This window comes from Rhinolophus sinicus, chromosome 18, assembly GCF_057876585.1.
Source record: "Rhinolophus sinicus isolate RSI-liver-muscle chromosome 18, RSI-T2T, whole genome shotgun sequence".
In the NCBI taxonomy this organism is placed as follows: Eukaryota; Metazoa; Chordata; class Mammalia; order Chiroptera; family Rhinolophidae; genus Rhinolophus; species Rhinolophus sinicus.
This window is the reverse complement of record NC_142518.1, coordinates 41,395,866-41,417,785: the sequence shown is the minus strand read 5'-3', so window position 1 is coordinate 41,417,785 and position 21,920 is coordinate 41,395,866. Positions and strand designations below refer to the sequence as shown.

Here is a 21,920-nt window from a genome sequence, read left to right as displayed (position 1 = left end):
AGATGGTACAGAGTGCACAAAATCCGTTCAAAGAGAGCCAAGATCAAGGAGTGGTTTTGTTTAGGAAACAATTCTACCAAAAACAGGGGAATAGAATTCAAAATGTTGAAGACATATTAAATGGACGACTGACTCCAAATGGCCACTTGTTATGCTGTGTATTATAGGCTATAAAAACTATCCTCATCTATGGAAAGTTAAGCTGCCACCCAAGACAATCAAAGCCTCCCATATTCAATATCTCACTATTTTCTGGTTGTACCAAAAAATAAACAACCAGCAAATGATTTTACTTCTTAAAAAGAAAAAATGTTTAAAGAAAAAATGTTTAAACAAAAAATGGGATGAGGTGGAATTCACTTCTTAAAAATGTTTCTAGAGCTACTAAAAAACTTGCATTTACAAAATAGTTGATAAAAGTACTCTTCTGGATTGTTTAATAAGGGAGACAGGGACCACTGATAAGACATGGTGTGATATTAATCAGTCTTGGCTTCTTTCTCTCTTGCTTCACCGGAGGCTGGACTCACTCCGTTTTTAGTTTCTCCATTTTCTGCAGGTAAATCTTCTTTAGTATCTTGGTTAGCCACTTGGGCCTGTTTTCCCTTCGCTCCCCTTTTCCCTTTTGTGTGTACTTTTTGGTCTGCAGATTTATCCTTTCCTGCCACCTTTTTTGGCTTGGTTTCCAATTTTGCAGGAGCAGGTTTAGCTGACAACCTCGCTGACCTCCTCTTGGGCTCCTCCTTCACTGCCCCCTCAGAGAAGTTGACCTTCCTTTTGGGCCTCATGGCGGGCCAGCGCGTGTTGGGTGCCTGTGGGCTATGGCGTGCTGCTGAGACTTCTGAAACTGGGCTGCCTGGCAGCTGCCACTCCTCGCTGCCTGCCGGAGCTGCTGGGACTCACGGAGGGGGGCACTGGGAGAGCTAGGGATTCATGGGGGGGGCACTGGGAGAGCTATTTTAATACATATTACCAAATTGCTTTCCTGAGGGACTGGACCAATTTCAATTCTCATCAGCTAGTGGTATACTCTTCTTGTCAATATTTGACAATTCAGATGTGTTTTGCTAGGCTGATGAGTGGAAAATAATATATTGTTTTAATTTGCATTTCTTGAGTACTAGAGATTGAGTGTTTCTTCATATGTTTATTTATTTTTAACTTTTTGTTTTTATTTTTATTTATTTATTTTTAATGCATATTTGGTTTTACTGGGGGTCAGGGACAGGGCGGAGGCCATTCAGGGGTTGGCTGCCATGGTCTCCTTGGTCCAGTCCAGGAAGGAGAGAAGTTTGGTAAAGACGCTGGGCATATGGGTTCGGCCACATGGGGTGTGTCCCCAAGATGTGATTCCTTGAAATACACCATCGCAGATCAGTGGGCCCTCTGAGTCACCCACACAGGTGTCCTTGCTACCCTGCAAGTGTCCAGCACACAGCATGATGTCTGTCACCTTCTGGGGGTGAGCATTGGCACACACATCGTTGGTCAGGAGCTTGAGGTCCACACCCTGGAGCTCATCTGGGTACTCAACTAGAAGTGGGTCTAGTTTGATGTTGCCCCAGCCAAAGGCATAGCAGGTGCTCCCCAGATGGGGGTCCTGGGTGGGCAGGTCCAGGACCTTCACAGTATCTGTTATGTGGGTGGGCTCTGCCTCGTGGAGCAGCATGAGGTCGTAGCTGTAGTCATCTTCTGGATAGGTGGTGTGGTTCTTCAGGAGGCTCAGGTTGAACTGAGGATGTGGGAAGCTCTTACTGACCTGGACCAACTATGCTGTGTCTTCATTCTCAAACAGGCTGTGGCGACCCAGCCAGAGCTGGTAATTACTGGGGAGAGAGAGGGACCAAGGGAATGAGGAGAGAGGGGGGGAAAGGGAGAAGGGGCAGGGCAGCGTGGGGGCGGGTCCCAAAGGAGAGAAAGAGAAACAAGGAAAAAAACTGAGCATGAAAGGTTTAGAATCATGGAGAAATAGAGACAGTGAGAAAGCAAAAGAATGTGACAGTGGGAAAGGCAGATCCAGAGACAAAGAGAAAGGCAGTGAAAAACTGCTTAAAAAGATACAGGAAATGAGAAAGGCAGAGAGGAAAACAGAGAGATAGAGGGAACAGAAAGGAGGCAGGATGAGGAGGAGAAAAGACAGATAGTGAGAAACAGACAAATGGAAGAAGCAGGAGTGAAAGAGCAGAGCAAGGGAGGAGAGTGAGAAATAATCAAAGTGGGAAAAGGGATGGAAGAAGTAAAGAGAGAGAATGAGAAATAGGCAGAGCAGGCTAGGAGGTGACAGAGTGAGAGAGAAACGGGAGGGAGGACAAGAGGGGGTCTTAACTTTTTATTTTTAAATGATTTTAGACTCATATAGAGGCTGCCAAAATAGTACAGAGAGTTCCTGTGTACCCTTCACTCAGCTTTCCCCAATAATATATAACCATAGTACAGTCACCAAAACCAGGAAATTGACAATGGAACAATACTATTAACTACAAACCTTGTTGGGATTTTACCAGGCTTTTTTATAAAAAGATTTTATTGGAGAAGGGGAACAGAACTTTATTGGGGAACAGTGTGTACTTCCAGGACTTTTTTTCCAAGTCAAGTTGTCCTTTCAGTCTTAGTTGTGGAGGGTGCCGTTCAGCTTCAAGTTGTTGTCCTTTCAGTCTTAGTTGTGGAGGGCGCAGCTCAGCTCCAGGTCCAGTTGCCGTTGCTTGTTGCAGGGGGCGCAGCCCACCATCCCTTGCGGGAATCGAACCGGCAACCTTGTGGTTGAGAGGATGCACTCCAACTAACTGAGCCATCCAGGAACTCAGCAGCAGCTCAGCTCAAGGTGCCGAGTTCAATCTTAGTTGCAGGGGGCGGAGCCCACCATCCCTTGCGGGACTCCAGGAGTTGAACAACCTTGTGGTTGAGAGCCCACTGGCCCATGTGGGAATCGAACCGGCAGCCTTCAGAGTTAGGAGCACCGAGCTCCAACTGCCTGAGTCACCGGGCCGGCCCGGATATTACCAGTTTTCACATGCATTTACTTATTTTGTTTGTCTGTAGTTCTGTGCATTTATTTCATGTATAGACTTATATAACTGTCACCACAATCTGGATACAGAACAATTCCATCACCACCAAAATTCCTTTGAGGTGTTCATTAATAGCCACACCCTCTCCCACATATAAACCCTGGTGACCACTGATCTGTTCTCCATCAGGAGAACTGTGTCATTTTGAGAATGTTACATAAATGGAATCATACAATATGTAACCATTTGAGATTGATATGAGATCTACTCAAGTTGTTAGGTTTATCAGTAGTTGGTTACTTTTTATTGTTGAATAGTATTCTGTTGTATGGCTGTACCATAGTTTATTTACTTCTTCATGTATTTATTTAATATTCATTTTTCTTCTTTGCAAATACCATTCATATTCTTCGCCCATTTGTCTCTTAAGGCCTTCCTCTTTTGCGTCTTTGATTTCTTGATATATTCTGATACTAATCTTTTTTTTAAATTTATTGGGGTGACAATTGTTAGTAAAATTACATAGATTTCAGGTGTAAAATTCTGTATTACATCATCTATAAATCCCATTGTGTGTTCACCACCCAGCGTCAGTTCTCCTTCCATCACCATATATTTGATCTCCCCTTACCCTCATCTCCCACCCCCCAACCCCTTACCCTGATACTAATCTTTTGTTAAGTATACCACAATTACGTTCTCCCAGTGTGTCTCTAATTTGCTTATAGTGTCATTTGTCACACACAAGCATTTATTCTGTATAAGATCAAATCTATCTTTTTTTTTTTGCTTTTGGATTTTGTGTGTGTCTTAGGAAGTCTCATGAGCATCAAATATTCTGTGTTTTCTGATACATTAAATCATTTTGTCTTTGTTTAGCTCTATATCCTGTTTGGATTTTTTTTTTTTTGTAGACTGTGTGAGGTAGATATCTAGTTGTATTTTTTCAAAATTAATAGACATTTGTCCTAGCACATTTATTAAACAGTCCATCCTTTCTACACCAATCTGAAATGCTATCTCTTTTTTTGTTTTAATAATTTTTATTACAATTTTGATCTTTATTTTAGTTAATGCTCTACAAGTTTACTGTGATTTATGACTTTCAATGGGCTGTAACATGAATTTTCCCATTTGTAGTTTATAAAAGTTTTGCAGAAAATTAGGATAGTACAATTAACCCCATTTTCTAGATTTGAAAAGCATTGTACAGAGAGTTAAGTACTTATTCAAAATCAGCTGTGAAGTGTATTTAGTACTCAGGTTTCCTTTTTCATAGTGTAGTAATCTTTTTATGACATATTGCAATATCTTTGAGTATATGAGGATCTTATGTCATTGTAGAAGCAATACATATATATGTATGTACACACACACACACACACACAGTGTTATATCAGAATAATGGATACTGGAAAAATCTGTTGACCTTGTTGTAAGAAAAATCATTAAAAAGAAAATCTGCAAGTTACATAGGGGAACATCAGTTCAAGCTCACAGAGAGGACTACTTCTAATTCCCCACGGGGACAGCCCTGGCTACTTTCTTATATTGGTTTAGGAGGCAGAGGAGGTTTTCTTCCCCCCTGTGCTTGAGCCTTATGCTGGCTTTTGGAAACAGAATCAAACAGTCATGTTTTAAGGTGTTGGAAACCAGGAATACTAAGCAGTGTTTTATTAGAAACATGTGGAATATCACGCTTTTTTATTTTTCATACAGCTCAGTCAGATGTTGATCCTTAACATTGGAAACTAGTACCTTGGGTACAGTTCTTTGAAGGCAGCCATCTTTGAAAAAGTCATAGACTTACCTTGCTTGGTGAAAATTTGACATGGGACAGTAAAACAAGGTAGACAAATAATTTATGAGTTGTCCTAACAAATAATGTAAGAGTTGTCCTAACAGAAATTAATTTCTACTAAAGTATCTTCCAGTTCCTATTGCCTTATTTTGTGGTGCTTTTTAGAAAAAGATTTTTATTAAAATACAGCTAACATAACAATATTATGTTAGTTACAGGTATACACCATACTTATTCAACATTTACATACCTCAAGAAGAGATCACCCAGGTAAATCCATCAACCATCTGACACTGTACTATGCTATCACATTATTATTGACTATATTCCCTATACTGTACATTACATCCCTATGACTTATGTGTTTTATACCTGGAAATTTGGACCAATTATTGCCCTTCACCTCCCTCCCTTTTTAATTTATCAGTTACAGTTATCATTCAATATTATTTTATATTAATTTCAGGTGTACAGCACAGTGGTTAGACATTTATATAAATTAAGAAGTGATCCCCCTAACTTGTTTAGTATCCCATGCACTATACATAGGTATTACCATATTATTGACTACATTCCCCATGCTTTACATCCCCATGACTGTTTTGTAACTATCAATTTGTAGTTCTGAATCCTTTCACCTTTTTCACCCTGCCCACAACCCCCTGTGTATCTCCCTGATAAAACTATAACTCATCTAACACTATACATAGTTATTACAATATTACTAACTATATTCCTTGTGCTATACCCTACACACCCATGACTACTGTGTAATAACCAATTTGTATTTCTTAACCCCTCCCTGCTTTTCACCCACTCCCAACCCCCCTCCCATCTGGCAACCATCAAAATATTCTCTGTATCTTTGAGTTTGTTTCTGTTTTGTTTGGTTGTTTATTTTGATCTTTAGATTCCATATATTAGCAAAATCACATTGCATCTGTCTTTCTCTGTCTGACATACTCCACTGAGCACAATACCCTCCAAGTCCATCCACGCCACCGCAAATGGGAATAACCCACTCCCTTCCATGGCTGAACAATATTTCATTGTATATCTGTACCCCCTATTCTTTATTCATCCATCAACGGGCATCCAGGCTGCCTCCACATTTTGGCCATTGTAAATAATGCTGCAATGAGCATATGGATGCACGTGCCTCTTCTTTGGATAAGTAGAAGTGGATCTTTCTTAGATTACTGGGTCTTTCTTTGGCTCTTGTTATAGCCTTTGTTTTCAAGTCTGTTTTGTCTGGTATAAATATTGCTACCCCAGCTTTTTTTGTTTGTTTCCATTTTCATGAAATACATTTTCCCCATCCCTTTATGTTCAGTCTGTGTGTGTCTTTCTATCTGAAGTGAGTCTCTTGTAGGCAGCATATGTTAGGGTCTTGTTTTCTTATCCATTCAGCCACCTTATCTTTTGCTTGGCACATTTAAGCCATTTACATTTAAAGTAATTGATAGATGATATGTAGTTATTGCAATTTTATTATTAATGTTTTTGTTTTTATCCTTTTCTTTCTATCTTAAAGAAGTCCCTGTAGATTCCTTGTAATACTGGTTTGGTGATGAACTCCTTTTACCTTTCCTTGTCTGGGAAGCTCTTTATCTTTCCTTCGATTCTAAAAGATAGCTTTGCTGGGTAGAATAATCTTAAGTGTAGGTCTTTGCTTCTCATGACTTTGAATATTTCCTGCCAGTTCATTCTGGCATGCAAAATTTCTCTTGAGCGATCAACAGATCTTTATGGGGGATCCTTTTCAGGTAACTAACTGCTTTTCTCTTGCCATTTTTAAGATTCTTTCTTTGTCTTTAACCTTTGGCATTTTACTTATGATACATGTTGGTGTGTGCCTCTTTGGGTTCATTCAGTTTGGTACTCCCTGCACTCTGGGATTCTATGTCTATTTCGTTTGCCAGGTTAGGGGAGTTTTTTTTCATTATTTGTTCAAATAGGTTTTCAATTCCTTGCTCTCTCTCTTCCCCTTCTGGTGTCCCTATGATGTAAATATTGGTGTGCTTGATGTCCCAGAGGCCCCTTAAACTCTCCTCATTTGTTGGGCTCTTTCTTCTTTTTGCTGTTCTGATTGTGTGTTTTCTGCTACCTTGTCTTCTATATCACTGATTTGTTTCTCTGCATCATCTAATCTACTGTTGATTCCCTCTAATATATTCTTCATTTCAGTTTTTGTATTCTTCATTTCTGACTGGTTCTTTTGTATGTTTTGTTAATCTCTATTTTTATGTTTTGTGTGTATTTTTTGAAGTTCTCCCTGAGATCATCGAGCATCCTTTTAACCACTGTCTGGAACTCTGTGTCTGGTAGATGCCTTGTCTCATATTGTTTAGTTCTTTTTCTGTAGTTTTGTTCTGTTCTGTTCCTTTATTTGGGACATATTTCTTTGGCTCCCCATTTTGGCTGCCTCCCTGTGTTTGTTTCTCTATATTAGGTAGGGCGGCTATGCCTCCCAGTCTTAATGTAGTAATAGCCTTATGTAGTTGGTTTTCTGTGGAGCTCAGTGGCTCAGTCTCCCCGATCAGTAGAGCTGAGTGCTCCAGGTATGTCCCTTGTGTGTGTTGTGTGTGCCCTCCTGTTGTAGTTGAGCCTTGATTGCTTGTCAGTGGGAGGGATAATCCTTAGGTTGATTGGTTGTGAGGACTGGCTATGATTACAGCTGTGTTTAGGGGTGACCCTACAGAACAGGATTCCTGTTAGCAAGGTTCTGGTGCCTGCCCAGTCTGCCCTTTGGATGTGTTGTCCCTGTAGGTAGCCTGGTAGTAGTCGAGCTGGGTCTCAAACTGGCTACTTGGCATGTCAGCCCCAGGGTTTCCTGCGAAGGTACCCATCTCAGACAAAATTCAGCCACAGCCTGTGCCCTGCTCGGGGCTACCTGGAATGAGTCACAAAGGAATCTGCAGATGGCCACCACGTACGCTGGGCTTGGAAATGTCTCAAGAGTCTAAGCCACCAACCGAGGCCACTGTTGCTAGTTCCGGGCATAGGGCTGCTCAGCCAGTGGTACAGGACCCACCACAGTCAGTTGCTGCTTGTTGGGGTTTGTGAACCTTTGAGAAGTTTTTAGGAAAGGCGGAAGCATGAGCCAAGATAGGCTGATCGTGGGGGAAATTCACTGGAAGTGGCTTGGGTGTGCCCGCAAGTTGGGTAGGGTAGGGTCTCAGGGAATCACCAGGTGGGGTGGATGAAAGATGATGGCTAGGTGGATGGAGACTCAGATATGGGGCCACTTGCTTCTGCTCGCTGGGAGTGGGTTGGGCTCAAGAAAGAAACAATGGCTTCTGCCAGCACTTCTGTCTGGGAGAAAGCTGCCCCTGCAGCCCTCGTTCTGAAGCCAGACAGTTCATTCCTCTATGTATGGCCCTGTCAAGCTGCTGTCCCAGTAGTGGACCTTAGAGCAAGGGAGTCCATCAGCAAGTAAGTTTGTGTGTGGGCCCTTTGAGAGAAGTGCCTGGGACTCCAGCCTCCTTCATCTTACTTAGCCACCAACTCCACTCGTTTTCACAGCCAGAAGTATGGGTACTTCTCTCCCTGGCACTGGAATCCTGGGCTGGAGAGCCCGGTAGGGGGCTGGGATCCCTCACTTATCCAGGGTGGTCCTCTGCAGCTGAGCTGTCCGTCTTGATATTTATCGGTGACTCATGGGTATCAGATCAGTCTCCTGTACATCTCTGCCCCTCCTACCCATCTTGAGGTGGCTTCTTCTGTACATCCTTAGTTGTAGGGCTTCGGTTCAGCTAGACTTGAAGTGATTATCAATGATGGTTATTATATAGTTGAGTTGTAATTTTGATGTGGTGATGGGAGGAACCAAGCACAGCATTTACCTACCCCGCCATCTTCACCAGAAAATCTCTCTGAAATGCTATCTCACACATAACTGGTTATTATACATACCTGTGTCATTTCTCAACTCACTCTTTTATTCCTTTGACCTTTATCTATTTTTATACCAATACTCCAGTGTTTTAATTACTTTATTTATAAGAAGTTTAAAATTTTTGCTTTGATTTTGTCTTAAATATAAGTTATTTTAAATGATTATTAATTTTGATTTGGATAGATTTGATTGTTAATTTCTATATTTATGGCATTATAGTCAGACTATGCTTTCTACTTTTTGGAATTTGATGTTTTTTATACTTTGTTTGCTAATGATTTCTATTTTCTATTCTGGGAGGACCATTCCAAGTTCTGTATATTTTTATTACATCATGCTTAATTATAGTATTCAAATTCTCAATATTTTTGCTTTTTTTGTCCAATTGTTCTTTTACTTTTGGAGGAAAATATGTTGAAGCATCCTATTATAATACTGGATTTCTCCATTTCTTCTTATTATAGGTCCTTAATGCCTGAATTTTAAGTTTTTGTATACTGAAAGGATTTTCCTATATTTGTTACCAAAATTCATTTGGTAAAACCTGACTTGAACTGATGAGACTATTAATAGTTTTTTTTCTTTTTCAATGCAGGTGCGTTCTTTTATATTAAAGATTACATAATTGGTATGTGTAACCCTCTAGAACATGATTGAATGTTGCTGAAATGCTTCATTAGTTTACCTGCATTCTTGACTTAAAATATTTATAGTAAAATCTTTATGATATATGCAAGGATATCAAGAATAATACAGGGGACATGCATATACTCATCACTCAGCTTAAGAAATAAAAAAAATTATCAGTGCATTTGCAGTCCCCTGGATACTTGTGTTTTGCTTTATTTCAAGGTTTAAAGCTTCATGTAAATGGTATCCTAGCATATGCATTCTTCTGCAATTTATTTTAAAAAGTCAACATTGTTTATGAGATTCATCCATGTTGATATATGTAGCTCTAGTTCAGTCATTTTTTTTCTCCCAGTGATGTACACAATTCAGTTCTTTCCATTAATTTCCTAATTCTCATTTTTCTGGCCCATTTCTTTGGGATATTGTGTGTCATATTAGTTTTATGGTGTGTAAATCTCCTCCCATATTTAGTAAATTTTTTGGTTGTTGCTTAATACTTAAAATGAAGGTCTGATTGGTCAACATTGGGAGCTGGTTTGGACTTTTTTAACTCAAGTGTTTAAGCTTTGTGACTTTTAGGTTAAGAGTACCTTGCCTCACATCTCAAGAATACCTGTAGTAGCAATGAGACCTTTTGTAGTTAGCTGTATTGTGTGGGGTATTTAAGGGGTGTTCCAGAAGTCTCTCAGATTCTTCATTTTTAACGCTCTTCAGAGATTTCTTCTAAATATATAATATTAATGCTCTTTTTAACACCAAAAGAAAAAAATTCTGTTTCAAGATCTAATCTGCGATAATTTTTTGTATTTTATTGTTACTCTTCTTTAATAGTTTCTTCTAATCTTGAACTTTTTTTTTAGCTTTTCTTTGTCTTTCATAACCTTGATATTTTTGTCATGTATAGGCCAGTTATTTTGTAGAATATCGTTTACATTGGGTTGGTGTTATGTTTCCACATGATTAGATTTGGGTTATGCATTTATTGCAGGAATACTATAAAGGTGATGTTGAATTCTCTTCAGTGCATCATATCAGGAGGTATATGGTGTCCATTGTCTTATTAGTGGTGATATTAATTTTGGTCCCTGGGTTAAGGTGGTGTCTACCAGGTTTTTCCACTGAAAAGTTAATATTTTTCATTTTGTAATTAAGTAATTTGTAGAGAGTTACTTTGAGACTTAATGTTTATCATAAAACTTTTACCCATAGTTTTGGCAGCCATTGAAAATTCTTGCCTATAACAATTATTACTATGGTGATTGCCAAATGGTGATTTCCGAATCCTATATTTATTGTTTGGATTAGAGCTCTCCATTCTTCCCCCATTTGTTTATTAATTCATTTAATAACATTATAGATTTTATTTTATTCTATGGGTTATAATTCATCAGTATCATTTATTTCGATGTACCATGTGTCTCAGATTTGGCCAGTGGGATCCTTTTCAAGCTAGTTCCTTTGTCCTTTTGACGTGTCCCCATCATTCTTTGAACTTATGTTCCAAGCCCATCCTATTCCTCCCGGTCCTGGCTTCATAATCGGTCATATCTCAGCAAGCCCTGGTAGAGAGTGTTTGTTTGAATGGCGATACAATCTCATATTTATAAGAGGAATGATTTAGAAATGAGGGGAAAATTGGTGAGATAGGACAGAGAAAGGAGAATTACTGGAGTGATGTCCTTGATAAAGTGAGAGGACATAAGTTTATTTTTTACGTAGACAGGTTGGCCTTAGCATTGGAGCCCAGACAGGTTTTCCATAATAATATGGTCAAAGGCAGAATGTATGGGCACAAATGCTATTAGGTAAGTAGATGTGGTAGTGGGAGCTTATGAAAATTCTCTTGTTGCTGTTTTTATTTTCTTATTGAAATAGATGCAAGAGAATCTATTTCATTGGAGGATGATTTTGGGGGAGGGAGTAGGTATTAAAAGTTTGAGGAAAGTGGCGAAGGTATAGTTTACTAGGGGAATGTTAGAATGAATGGTTGGGATTGCTAGGCAGCATTAAGTACTTATTATAAAGAAGTTAATTGTTCTAAAGACTTCATTTCTTTTTTGGGTTTGGTTCTTATTTTTTCTTAAGCTTTGGTGTTTCCGTAGGTTTTGTTTCTCTATGGATATGATCCATTGGTTTCTCTTCTTTTGGAGATTCTCTACAATTTATGGTCTGTGGATGGCAATATTAGTTTTTCTTGGATATTGTGACTTTATTCTAGTTTTTAAAAAAACATCATTTCTGTTGCTCTCTAGAGTATTAGAGTAGATGTGTGTGTTCTTTGTTATCATATTGATTCCGTCTCTTAGAATTTTTCATCTGTATGAATAATGTGGATTAACATTATAAGGGAAAGATGATTTAGTGATTTTTGTTGTTGCAAACATTTAGCATTGACTAGGAGCAGAGATTTCATTCAGGTTTTTGTTGATATTGTTTTTAGAAGCATTGACAGTTTTGGCCAGATTTCAGAGTTTGAATGCATCAAGAGTCAATAAAATGTTATCATGTATTGTTTTCACAGATAAATGTACTTATTAGCATATCTGAGTTGTATGTTTGTAAGATTACTCTGGAAATTGTGGTTCTTAATAGCATTTCCTACTTTACTACTGTTTCATAGCTGATCTCAATAGAATAATTTTCAGCTCCAGTGTTGGTGATTTTAATTCCAACCATAGTATATTTAAGACCCAGAGAGATAGTTGCTAAAGATACCAGTACCTTTGAGATATTTATTTACTATCTCTGTTACATTTCTGTCCTTCCACTATTTTCAAGACAATACAGAAACTATATGAAGACTGGACTTTGTTGATGTTTATAATGCTGATATTAATTGGCAAAAGATTCTCCATGTTCAATTTGTTGAGAAACATCCATGGGCCTACTATGTGTGAATATGATTAAAACAATCAACAAATTTATTCTGGTAGAGACAGTTTAAATACATATTATGTGACCGGTTTCTGAGGCATTCTAAAGGAGTAAATCTTATAGAGAACTGACATTGAGGACCAAGCTGCGTCATCTCATTTATCTTCACTGTAACTTCCTCTGTAAAATAGTTAATTCCATTAAATGTTTGTGTAAAAATTGAGAATTAAAGTTATATCTGGCTTCTAGGGTATTAGACCACTTATTTTAAAATGCTATTTAGCAGAGTAGTGTATATATGTGAAATCAACTTCACTCTAATTGAAGGGAAATCAGTATACATAGTGGGTGTGTTTGCTGAACATTGTCAAAAAAATGTACCCAAAAGGCACATGTTGCTTAGTATATCTTTATAATGTGGATATTGGTAATAAGTACATTAGTCATTTGGATTGATTTATAGCGACATTTATATCCATTTTGTAATGTAAATTAGCTAAAGCATTGAGGATGTCAAAAGGATGGGAACCTTTCTGGTTGATCTTACTCTCCAGGAAGGAACCAACCTCTGAAATAGCAGCACAGTTGAAATCTTCAATTTGGGAAGTTGGTGGAATGAGAGAAGAGACTGATTATCAGTGGATTACTATTATAAGGTATTTTAGGGAAAGGCAAACAATTGTTTTGGGGAGATAATGATTGTGAAAGGTATTTTTAAAAATTTTATCATACTATACATGTTACATTATCAGTTTTTATGTGTACACTCAGTTTTGAAGCAAAGTTTTAACAATATGAACTTAATACTGATTACTGGTTTTAGTGTATAGCACCAGTTTTTATACCACAGCTTTTCCTATTCTTGATTCTTAAATTTTCCTAAGTGCCTCTGTAGTTTGGAAAATAGCTTTGTGTGATTTTTCAAAGTTACTTAAGTGTGCTATTTTTGATTCTTTGGGTATCTGAAGCTGACCTTTCATTTACATTCATGAATGAAATATAATTTGGCTGGGTAGCATAAATACCAGTTTACAACCTTTTCTTCTACAAGATGATTTGTTCTGTTGACGTCTCTTTTTTTCATTAGTTTTAGATGTACAAAACAACGTAGTGATTAGACATTTATATACCTCGTGAAGTGATAATCCCAATAAGTCTATGGCTCATCTGACACTGTATATATAGTTATTACAATATTATTGACTACATTCCCTATGTTGTACTTTATATCCCCGTGACTATTTTTTAAATTATAGTTGACATTCAATATTATTTTATATTAGTTTCAGGTGTACGGTGTAGTGGTTAGACATTTATATAATTTATGAAGTGATCCCCTGATAACTCCAGTACCCATCTGAAACTATAGTTAATGCTGCAGAAGAGAAGCCTAAAGCCAGTCAGATTTTTGGTTTCTTTTTCTTCCTAAGTGCTAAAAGGTGGCATTCTTTATCCTCATAAGTGGAAAATTTGGTATACATCTTTTATATGTCTTGGTAAGGGTATTTTATTTCCTCCAGTGAAAATAGCTTTTAAAAAATGACTTACACTTTTTGAAATCACAGAACAGTATAAAGAAAGTTAAAATCATCTGTTATTCTACCTCTCAGTAATAAAACCTTTAAAGTTTTCCAGGCATTTTCCTATACAAACATGTACACAAACGCATTTTCAGTATTTATTTTATCAGAATTGAATCATACCAACTTTTTAAAAAATATTATTTCTTATTGATGCATATAAAGCATATATACATTAAAGTGCCTAATCTTAAATGTGCAGCTTGATGAGTTTTCACATATGTATTCCTCCATGAAATGCAAATGAGGATACAGAACATTTCCAGCTCCCTGGCAGGTTCCCTGAGATTCATCCCCATTGTTACATGTATCAGTAATTCGTTTGTTTTTTTCTTTTTCTTTTTGTTTTTTCGTTGTGAACTGTTCTACTGTAGAATAAACCACAACTTACTTATCCATTCTCTTGCTGATGGACATTAAGATTGGTTCCAGTTTTTGGTTCTTAAGTATAAAGCCGCTGTGAACGTTCATGAATTTTTTTTGGTGGACACATGTACTCGTTTCTCTTGTGTATGTACCTAGGAGTGGGATTGCTGGGTCCCAGGATAAAGGTATGTTTAGCTATACTAAATAATGCCAGAAAGTTTTCCAAAGCAGTTGTGCCAAAATTCATTTCCACCAACAATGTATGAGAGTTCCAGTTACTTGACATCCTTATAGGCACTTAGTATTGTCGGTCTTTTAAATTTTAGCCACTCTGGTGGATGTGATGTGATATATATTGTGGTTTTAACTTGCATTTCCCTGATAAGTAATAATGTTGAGCATCTTTTCATGTAAATATTAGAGATTCCAATATCATTTGTCAAGTGCCTGGTGAAATCGTTTTTATTGGGTTGTTCATCTCTTTGTTTAGTCTGCTTTAATCTCAAACAATTCTTTAGCCTTTCTTTGCTTTTCTTGACAATGTTGAAAAGCAGAGGCCAGTTTTTTGTAGAATGCCCCACAATTTGGGTTTGTTTGGTTTTTTCATGACTAGATTCAAATCATCCTGTTTTGGTAGGAATACCATGTAAGCGACATTGTATTCTTATTAGGAGGCATTCCAGTTTGTCCCAATATTGATGATGTTAATTTTTACTTAGTCCAAGTGGGCCTGCGAGGTCTCTGCACTATAAAGTTTCCATTTTCCCCCTTATGATTTACAAGTTATTTGTAGGGATATATTTTGAGACTATGTAAATATCCCTTTCCTCATCAAAACTTTCACCATTAGTTTTTAATATCTGTGGATTGTATTCAAAGTTCTTCATTCCTCCTTATACTTATTAGTTGGCCCTTCTCCTTTATTTATTTATATCTGTCTGCTGGTATGGACTCATGAAGCCTTATTTTGTTTACTAGGTTGTGATATAATATTATCATTATTTATTTTGATGGTGAAAGTACCCCAGATTTGTCTAATGGGTGCCCATTCAGGGTGGCTCTTGTGTCCTTTTGATATACGCTCATTATTCTTGGAGCACTTCCTTATTTTGTGGCACAGAAAAATATTCCAGGCTAATTTTGTGCTTCCCCTGCCTCAGCTCTGAAATCAGTCATTTGTCCATGGAGCCGTGATTCCTTTTAGTGGGGAAAGTAATTTAGAGATCAAACTCTGGATGTTGTGTGTGTTTGTTGCTCCTTGTGAGTCATAGCTTCTAGGGTTGCTTACTCAGTAGACAGAAAGAGGGAGGGAGAGAGGGAGGGAGGGAGGGAGGGAGGGAGGGAGGGAGAGAGAGAGAGAGAGAGAGAGAGAGAGAGAGAGAGAGAGAGAGAGTTTCACACTGATACCTCCAGCCCAGTTTGCTTTTGACTTTGTGTTCTAGTAAGTAATTTTTGTTTTTGTTTGGCCATGTTTCTCCAGTATACACCCAGTGTCTCCACTGGATTGTATTGTATAATGGACATTTGAAAATGAAACACTGTTTTTTTTTGCATTCTTCTCCCACCGCCACCCCAATCCTTTCCACTGTTGTCCCCATCTCAGCAAATGGCAACTCTGTCTTTCCTGTCACTCAAGCCATATATCTGTGGTCATCTTTTATTCTCTTTCTCTCATACCTCACTTCAAATTATCTGAAAGTATTTTGGCTTTTCCTTTAAAATATATCTACTCCCTGATTACTTCTCATCACCTTCACCATTATCATGCTAGTCTAATATTTTTCTCTCTGCAATTTTGTTTATTTAAATTATTTTTATTTTTAAATTACTTGTCTAATCTCTTACTTGAATAGTTACATTAGCCTCCTAGTTGTTTTTCCTTCTGCCTTTGCTCCGTTATAAACTTATTCTCCTTATAGGAAGCAGAGTGATTCCTTTAAAATGTCAGATTCATGTCTCAACCCTACCCAAAACCTCCCATTGCCCATCTCACTCACAGTAAAAGTCACAATATTGTACTTAAAGATCTGAAGGCCCTATAGGATCTGGACTCCCCTACCCAACTTTTTGACTTCATGTAGATTTTCTTTCACTTCTTTTGTCCTCTTGGGTGGTGATTAAACCCTTTCATAGTTCTACAGCTTGAGGACAAGGAGATGTACACTTTCCGTGTCTAAGTGGTCATTGATCTACTGTAGTTCTTCTGTGCTGAGACATGATTTACTCCCCATAATGAGTTCTCTAATGCTTGTAATAATCAAATATATTAAAGACTATAATCTCCAATATGCATGGCCACCAAACTTTTTCCTTCCTGCACCTTTGCTGATTTGGCTTTACTTGTAGGGACTCTACCTCCCAGAATGCGAAATGGCTCAGTGAGTCCCTTCTTTTTCACCTCCAATATACATTTTCACTCCTGCCATTAAAAAATGAAAACAGGGGCGGCTGGATGGCTCAGTTGGTTAGAACGCGAGCTCTGACCAACAGGGTTGCCGGTTCAATTCCCACATAGGCCAGTGAGCTGCGCCCTCCACAACTAGACTGAAGAGAACAAGCTGCTGCTGAGCTTTCGGAGGGGCAACCGAATGGTTCAGTTGGTTGGAGCGCGTGCTCTCAACAACAAGGTTGTTGGTTCAATTCCTGCATGGGATGGTGGGCTGCACCCTCTAGAACTAAAGATTGAAAATGAGAACTGGACTTGGAGCTGAGCTGCGCCCTCCACAACTAGACTGAAGGACAATGACTTGGAGCTGATGGACGCTGGAGAAACACACAGTATTCCCCAATTAAAACAAAAATATGAAAACAAACAAAACTCCACCATGTTAGTTGTTCTCTCCAAATAGCTGTAGAAAGCTTGGAGGGCTGACACAAAAGCAGTGCCTGATCAATTGGCTCATTGGTACAGACCCTTGATAACTCAACTGAAGGCAGATATTAGGGGGAAAGTATGAAGTATAAGTTTCCTTCCTGTTAGGTTCCCTTTCATGAAGTGATCCCTAGGGAGGTCTTGGAGTGAAACCCAGGTAAATTTTATGCCTCAATCCAGTTCTACCTGCCTTATAATTAATGAAACTTCTTCCTAGTTTCTTTCCCTCTTGTCTGTCAGTATTTGTGGTGCTGGTGTGTTTTCATCTTTTGTTCTGCCTGTTTAATAGCCTGGGTGTCGTGATGTGAGTCTGTGCAAGGAACTGCACCGTGGGTCAGTTAGTTCTTAGGGTAAATCTCATCATTCAGAATCTAGGTTTGGCTAAGAATTGGGCTTAGATAAACAATGACTATAGATTAAGCGTTCTTTATTAATATAAAAATATGGCAATGAGCATCATGCACAGTGATAATTGTCTTTAAATAAGCAACATTTTTACTGTTAATCGGTATATACAGCATACATATAGGCTTGAACCAATTTGTATCTTTAGTTAGACATGAGTTTGAACTCTGGCTCTTTGAATTTATTGTGTGATTTGAGGGAGGGTATTTAATTTATTTTAGCTTTGGTTCTTTTAATTTATAAAATCAAATTTTAAAATGACTATTGCATTTGCAACTTACTTTGAAATGCATGAAAAGTAATGTGGATTGATGGATATTACATAATAATGCAAACATATTAAAATGCTGTCGACTGTGGGTGGTGGACATACGGTTTTTCATGGAACAATTATTCAACTCTTCTGTCAGAAAAAAATGTCCGTCTTGTAAGCTTACTAGGATTAGACGAGATCTGTGTGAGAAATGCCTGGCATGTAATAAGTGCTCAATACATTTTTTAAAGCACTTCATGGGAGAGACATGTTTTGTATTGTTGATAATAAAATAAGGCAGTTTATGAAATGTTTAAAAATACTTCCTAGTTTTATAGGTCTCCTTCACTGCAGAATAATTGAATAAGAATCTCTGGAATGTTGCACATGAACTTGGATTTTCTCCCCCCCCCCTTTTTTTCTTCCCTTTTCCCTTTTTCCATTCCTCCTCTTTTTCCCTTGAGATTATAAAGTACATCCAGGGTTGTGAACCACTGATGGGAGGAGGGCAAGTAATGGTGATATAAGCAAAGGAGAAAGAAGGGCTGGGAAGTAACAAAGACTAACAGAAAAGCCCCTATGGTGTGCACAGGGCATCTCTGCTCTTCAGTACTCTTTGGAGTCATTTATCTATTCATTCATTTTCTTTTACTGACTCAAATTTTGCCTCCATCACTTACAGCCTCAGCTTCCTCATTGGTAAAATGAAGGTAACAGTATCTACCACTTACAGTTGTTGTAAAGCTTGAATTTGTTAAATAATGCATATAAGGTGTGCAGCACTTAATTAAACGTTCAATAAATACTGGTTGTTTTATTGCTATAATAAAAATAAAAACTAATAAAAACGAGAACATTACAATTGTGAAAGACATTATTGAGCAGCTAGTTGTATTTTAGGTATTGGTTAGGCACTGGCAATATTGGGATAAATCTTACAGATACGGTCTCTTCCCTTCAGGAGCTCACAGTATCATGGCTGAGAAAGATCTAGAAACAAATTAAAGAGACAGTTTTAAGTGCCAAGATAGAGGGGAGAGAATGGCGTGTCCCATGGAATGCAGGCCTAGTTTTGCTTCTCATTTTGGCCTCATCCTCAGTTTGCAAGTGTCCAGAGGTACTTTAGTTTTATTAAACTTTGCTAGCAAGTTATTAAGGTCTCAAGTATCCAGATATCAAGGTCTTATTTAGGAAAAGGGGTTGGTGGCTATCTTTCATTTGGATTTGAAGATAGGAGTGGGAAAGAGATGAGCACAACATACCATTTCCTGCCTTCTACTTCCTCCTGCAATCTAGTCAAACCCATGCTAAGGTATTTTTATGGATAAATTAGATTAGCTTCTAATTATAGATTAGGTAGTTAGCTCTTCACTATACTCATTGTTAAAATATTGAGAGCAAGTATCAGAGATTTCTTTTTCTTGTACATGCAAGATTTAACAAAATGTAAGCAACACAACAAATGTTTGTATTAAACAAATTTTAAAAGAATTGTGGTGAGTCCTAGCAAGATAGAGCAGTAACAGGGTGTTCAGATGCACAAATCTGGAGGCAAAGCAAAGCCTATGTATTAAGACAAACAAAACATAGTTGTTATGACAACAATCTGGAATTACATTTTATAACCACTTATAATTATTAACAGGTTTATTAATGCTACTTTGTGTTGGCTCTCAGAATCGTGGCTAATGGTTTTATTCATCTGCCTTTTTATATGATAGTTTCAAATCAAGTTCTGTCACAATATTTCTAGAAGTTTCAAAACTAACATTTACAAATAGACGTAGGGCCATTTTTATAGATGTCTTTCAAATTTAGTGAAATGTTTCATTTTTACTTTTATCTAAAACTACTATAATGTTGTGTATTAAAATAATGGGGACCTGCCCTGAGATTACCACATTTGAGGGTTGATAAATCTGTATACAAAGTTAAACATGTTTTTTTTTCCTATTAGCAAAGCAAGATGAATATAGATAAACTTGTTTAACACCTTGGTACATAGTCTTCCAGACCATTTTATATACTTATACATACATGTAATTTTATTGTAACCATACTGTACAAACTCATTATAATCTTTTTTCGCTTATAACACTATCTTATAGGCTTTAGCACAGTTTTAAATGCTGAATAATATCCTATAGTATGGATTACCATTATTTATTTAATGGAGCAAGTAAAGGAAACAAGTATCTGATTTTTTTTTTTCTGTTTGCAACTATATCCCATGCTGTAAGGAACCTTCTTATAGTTAAATCTTTGTATGCACTCTTAATTATTACTTTGGGATAAATTTCTAGAAATGGAATTGCTAGACATTTTTAAGACTTGTCAAATTACCCTTCCGTAAGGTCTATCCAGTTTATAATCCCACCAGTGGTTTACAAAAGTACCTATTTTCCTGTATGATTAGTATTTGCTATCCTTTGAAACTTTTAAGTTATAAAATGCATGTAGTAACATTATAATATAAAATGCATGTAATAACATTATAAAAAGTAGGGAAATGGGGAAAAATCCACCTAGAATGCCATTTCCTCACCATGGCAGTGATTATCATATTTGTTATAGTATTCCAGGTTTTTATCATATGCATAAGAGGTTAAAATTATATACATACAGTTTTGTTTTCTGCTTTTTTTGTTAATTTTTAAGTAACTTTCCCTGCCTTTACCTGGCCCTCATGATTCGTTTTCAAAGGTCCCACAATAATGCAATAAGTATTCATATTTACCTAACTCTACTCCTATTCCTGGACAAGTAATTCGCTACCAGTTTTTATTATGTATAATATCAAAATAAAAACACAGAGATAGCTACCATTTATTGAACATTAACTATGAAGCAAACTTTATACTATGTACTTTTTTATTGCTTTGTATTATTTCTTTCAGACTGATGTGTCCAGGATTGGTAATATTGGATCATGAACATTTTTTTAAAAAAGATTTTATTGGGGAAGGGGAACAGGACTATATTGGGGAACAGTGTGTACTTCCAGGCCTTTTATTCCAAGTCAAGTTGTTGTCCTTTCAGTCTTAGTTGTGGAGGGCGCGGCTCAGCTCCAGGTCCAGTTGCCGTTTTCTGGTTGCAGGGTGCACCATCCCTTGCGGGAGTTGAACCGGCAACCTTGTGGTTGAGAGGACCAACCAACTGAGCCATCCGGGAGGCAGCTCAGCTCAAGGTGCTGTGTTCAATCTTAGTTGCAGGGGGCAAAGCCCACAATCCCTAGCGGGACTCGAGGAATTGAACTGGCAGCCTTGTGGTTGAGAGCCCACTGGCCCATGTGGGAATCAAACCGGCAGCCTTCGGAGTTAGGAGCATGGAGCTCTAACCGCCTGAGCCACCAGGCCGGACCCGGATCACGAACATTTTTATGGCATAACCTTTCTTCTTATCTCACCGCTTTTTTATTTCTTTCTACCTTCAAACATTTATTGGAAGCCTAAGATGTGTTAGGCACTGTGCTAAGAAGCACTGAGAATACAAAGTCATAGAGTCCTTGGAATCAGACATTAAACATATATGATAAAGAGGGACATGATAAAAGACATTACTGGATAATGGTCCATCAATTGGTCAGTCGGTCTGTCCATCCATCCATCCATCCATCCATCCACCCGCTATTTGTCCACATAAGATATTCCCTCTGCAGCATGGGAGAGCTAATTGCAAACACAATGCCCTTTCACCCCTAAATACTCCTGTATAAGAACAAGGACATTTTCTTAACCTCAGTACGATGACCAAATCCAGGGATTTTGTCGTGAATATACTATTATTTAATCTATTGTCGATGTTAATATTTCACCAATTGTCCAAATAGTGTCCTTAATGGCAACTTCTCTCCTTGATCCAGGATCTAATAGAAGATCACACACAACCTTTAGTTATGCTGTTTGTCTCTTTCATCTCCACCTTTCTTTGTCTTTCATAGCATTGACATTTTTGAAGAATAAAGGTCAGTTATTTTGTAGGATATTGTTGAATTTGAGATTGTTTGAAGTTTCTTCTTGTGCAGATTCAAATCATGCATTTTTGTCAGGAATACCATATAAGCGATGTTGTTTTCTTTGCACATTGTTTCATGTTAGGAAGCATGTGATGTCAATTTGTACCAATATTGCTGAAGATAAATTTGATTACTTGTTTAAGGTGAGGCCACCAAGTTCTTTTACTGTAAACTGACCATTTTTGCTTTTGTAGTTAATAAGTAATCTGTGGGGA

At 37.6% G+C, this 21,920-nt stretch overlaps 1 protein-coding gene and 2 pseudogenes across 4 annotated transcripts in view; 1 reads left to right on the top strand and 2 right to left on the bottom strand.

Annotated features, from left to right (window-relative positions):
* The window catches only part of WNK3 (WNK lysine deficient protein kinase 3), a 162,243-nt gene that overhangs the window by 89,347 nt on the left and 50,976 nt on the right, over positions 1-21,920 (top strand). The gene's annotated exons all lie outside the window — the stretch shown is intronic.
* On the bottom strand, positions 480-788 carry LOC109434123 (non-histone chromosomal protein HMG-14 pseudogene; annotated as a pseudogene).
* LOC109434107 (kallikrein-1 pseudogene) lies at positions 1,241-7,625 on the bottom strand (annotated as a pseudogene).